This window comes from Alosa sapidissima, chromosome 17, assembly GCF_018492685.1.
Source record: "Alosa sapidissima isolate fAloSap1 chromosome 17, fAloSap1.pri, whole genome shotgun sequence".
In the NCBI taxonomy this organism is placed as follows: Eukaryota; Metazoa; Chordata; class Actinopteri; order Clupeiformes; family Clupeidae; genus Alosa; species Alosa sapidissima.
Genome location: NC_055973.1, coordinates 20,227,840 through 20,232,332, shown reverse-complemented (window position 1 = coordinate 20,232,332; position 4,493 = coordinate 20,227,840).

Below are 4,493 nucleotides of genomic sequence, written 5' to 3'. Positions count from 1 at the left end.
TTCCACCAACATGGAACCACTGAGGAATAGAGTCTTGAATTTTTTTTGACTGGTCGACATAACAGACGCTCATCCGAAGACCGCAGTGGGCGGTTGGGGATGTAAGGCTTGATTATTGAATTAAAATAACTAGGAGCAGATCTAGTCAGTGTCCTATAGGCCAAAGTGAGAGATTTAAATTTAATTCTGGCTACTATAGGGAGCCAATGGAGAGTAACTAGGAGAGGAGTTACATGTGTCCTCTTTGGCTGATTGAGGACCAGGTGTGCTCCAGCATTCTGAATCAGCTGTAATGATCTTATTACACAAGCGGGTAAGCCAGCTAATAGTGAATTACAATAGTCCAGCTTAGAGATGACCATGGTCTGAACAAGAAGTTGTGTGGAATCTTGTGTCAGATGATTTTGTAGTGCTGATGCTGCTGAATGTCCCTTTGGGTATCGATATCTTCAGCACCAAACGGCTGGATCAGCTGACTTAGACAGAGTCGGGCCCAAGATGGGCAAGATCCGGGCCAGCTGCTCTCTGGCGCCCCCTGCTGTCTGTCTGGCTGGAGGACATTTCTCTGGCCTCTCTATATGCTAATGAGGATTGCCTTGTGAGAGTGTGACTGAAATCTTAAGAATGTCAAAATGTCACACACTCACTATCACACCACTGCACTGGGTTTTAATGTGTCTCTTCATTTATCTATATCGTTCCTCTCTCTATTTCATCACTCTATCACTGCATCCCTCTATTTATCTATCACGTTCTTCATTTATCCATCACCCTCTCTCTTTCTCTCTCTCTCTCTCTTCATCTAATCACTCTATCACTGCATCCCTCTATCACGTTCTCTTGTATCTCTCTAGCGAACTGTCTTACTTACTGCTGTCACAACCAGGATTATCTTTGCCAAAACAATTCACAATAACGACATTATTGCAACGTGTATGGAAATCTGAACAAAACAAGAATAATGCCATCAGTCAAATTCATCATTTGTTTGTGTGTGTGTGTGTGTGTGTGTTTTTTGTGTCTTTGTGAATGACTCTCATCCATGAGTGAAGTGCAGTACAAATATGACTGCAGTGGGCTGGACAAAAAGATGTGAAAAGAATAATTACAGTACTTAATGAATAGTGAAAAGGCAACCAGCTGAACTGATAAACCACAGATTATTCTTATGATATTATTATATTTCTACTGTTAACACAATATTGATTATTATTGCATTTTAAACTGCCAATACTGGTATGCTTTCTCAGTATTTCTTTGTCGTACTTTCACTGCATCTCTCCATCTCTTCATTGCACCAGAGACTTTCTAATGAGGAGACACAGCACTTAAAAAAATCCTCCATAGAAATGCATGGGGTTAGTTCGCAACACCAATATGGCAGTTGTCTACACATATCCCGCTCCTTCCACGGCTAAAAGTCGACAAGTGAATACATTGTGCCAGTCAGGTGGTGTGTTGTGAATACATCATACCAATCATGTGTTGTGATCTCGCCGCTGGAGCAAGGTTGGTGTTGTGAAGCCTTGCGCATGCACAGTTCTGCCTGAAATAGATGCCGCAAAGTGCCCAAAGTACATGCAATATGGCCGCCGAGTGGAGGGACTTGCCTAAAAGGACTTTGATTGCACTCTGCATCTCTCCATTGCACTCTCTGTCTCTTCATCTCTTCTCTGTTTCTGTCCATCTTTTCATTGCACTCTCTATATCTCTCCATTGTATTCTATCTCTTTATACTTCTCTTCATTGCTCTCTCTATGGGGGCAGCCGTGGCCTACTGGTTAGCGCTTCAGACCTGTAACCGGAGGGTTGCCGGTTCGAACCCCGACCAGTAGGCACGGCTGAAGTGCCCTTGAGCAAGGCACCTAACCCCTCACTGCTCCCCGAGTGCCGCTGTTGTTGCAGGCAGCTCACTGCGCCGGGATTAGTGTTTGCTTCACTTCACTGTGTGCTGAGTGTGTTTCACTAATTCACGGATTGGGATAGAGACCAAATTTCCCTCACAAGAGTATACTTATACTTATCTCTCCATTTCTCCATTGCACTCTGTATCTCTCCTTCTCTTCATTGCTTTCTCTGTATCTCTCCATTTCTCCATTACGCTGTATCTCGCTCTCTCTCTCTCCATTGCTTTCTCTGTATCTCTCCATTGCACTCGGTATCTCTCCATCTCTTCATTGCTCTCTCTGTATCTCTCCATCTCTTTATTACACTCTGCATCTCTCCATCTCTCCACTGCTTTCTCTGTATCTCTCCATCTCCCCACCCCCCTCCTCACTGGTGAGCAGCACGCTTCACGCTTCTGATGATGAAACGTTCTCTTTATAGACCCTTTCAACAAGGTAAACAAAAACAATGCTTGAACGTTCTATTTGGGCCCCAATCTACTTCCTCTGCATTAAGATAACATATGGAATGTTAAAAAGGAAGCCTTGTGGGGCCAACTATGATGCTGATAATGGAACTCTCTTGAAAGGGTCTATAGCTAAACACCTTGGAAGCAGTTTGCCTCTGTCCTTAAAATAGTATTTTATCTGTTGCCAGTGTGTCTGTATGTGTACTGGTGGCTAGTATTGTCTCTATAGTATTGACAGTATTGTCTCTACTGCCGATGCCTGTGTGTGTGTGTGTGTGTGTATTGTAATACATAGTATTTTCTCTGTATTTGACTGTATACCGGTATTTGCAACAAATAGTATTCTCTATAGTATAGTAAAGAATAGTAGTATAGCAGTAGTAGCATACTCTCTGTAGCCAGTATATATATATATATATATATGTGTGTGTGTGTGTGTGTGTGTGTGTGTATTGATAGTTGCTCCGTTCTGTGGTCTGTGTCCTCTCTGATAGCCTCTGTGAGCCAGCAAGGCCAGTGGGTGAGGCTTAGAGGAAGATGGAGCGGAACACGAATCTCTTCCTCTTTCTGAAAATCTCTTTTTGGAGCCGTTTCACACTAATCAGTCTCTCTTCCCTGCCCATCCCGGGACTCTGCTGGGAGGCTTCGTCAGGGCGTCCCTCTGGCAGGACGAAGAGGATGAAGAGGAGGAGGAGGAGGAGGATAAATGGGAGCGCGGCGTGAGCAGTGCCCACTATCCGCACTGAAGCTGTCTCGCCAGCCACACCAAGACAGAGCAAAGCACGACCAAGCGCTGCCGCTGCCTTTGTGAGTCTGATTGCTGCTGCTGCTGTATGTGTGAGTGTGTGAGAGAGAGAGTGTGTGTGTGTGTGTGTTTTTGTGTGTGTGTTTGTGTGTGTGTGTGTGTGTGTGTGTGTGTGTGTGTGTGTGTGTGTGTGTGTGTGTGTGTGTGACTTTGTCTGTACGTCTCTCTCGCTCTCTCTCTGTGTGTGTGTGTGTGTGCGTGTGTGTGTGTGTGTATGTGTGTGTGTGGTATTTATAGACTGCTGCTGCTGCTGTAGTCGGCTGGATGGTGAGACTGGGGGGATTTGGAGCTGAGCAAAGAGTTGGAGCAGAAAGCAGAGAGCAGAGAGGAGCTGGAGATGGAGCTAGGGGTGGAGCTAGGGGTGGAGGTGGGTATGGGTTAGGATGAGGATAGGTTAAGGATGGAGCTGGGGATGAGTTAGAGGTAGGGATGGGTTAGGGAGGATGGAGGTAGAGAAGGGTTAGAGGTAGGTAAGGGATGGCATGCATTCAGGTGTTCACATTTGAAATCCCAGGTCCCTGACCACTAGACCACCAACCCCCCTGTATCCCCTGTACCTAAAGCTGGGGAGACTGAAGCATCTCACCCAACATTTCAGAACATTTAGCTTTTATTTTGGATTCTAGTTTCACTTGTCTGAGCTGGTCAAAGCAAAGCTATTCAATGCTTTGAAAATTAAAACCCAACGGAGAGAATCTGATTTATTCCAAATGACAGCTTCTTTCCCTGTGTCAGAACCCTGCATAGACACGATGTGAACCTCAGTCAGTCAGCTAACTCCTATCAGCCCGCCCCTTCACAGATGCCCCTTCTGACAGTAACACATCTGTGCTCTCTGACGTTGACAAATCTTTAATTAATCTAGTTTCATTAATCTTTCGTTCATGTAACATGCTAAAACACCACAGTTCGTCAACATTCGAGTAAAACACTACAGCTGCCTGACACTGTCCGAGTGCTCCTAGTCACAGGATGCACCTCTGCTTCCAGAAATGTAAAAGTCTGGCTTCAGAAAGTAAAAGTCCTGCCACATTTTTTGTTCCAACCGTTCACTTAATCAGCTGATTCTAATTATCACAACTCTTAAGCCAGGTAGATCAGCTAATTAGGGAAATCACCTGTGTTAAGCGCACAGGTAGAACCAATACATGGCAGGACTTTCTGAAGCCAGACTTTTAAACCTCTGTCTGCTTCCATCTGAAGTCGAAATGCATATTGCAGGCTAGGGGTCATCCCTATGTTCCCCGGGTCCTATGTTCCCCGCTCGGGGTTAGGGTTATGGTTAGGGTTTTAAAAAAGGGTCCTATTCCCCGGGCCCATATAAAACGGGAA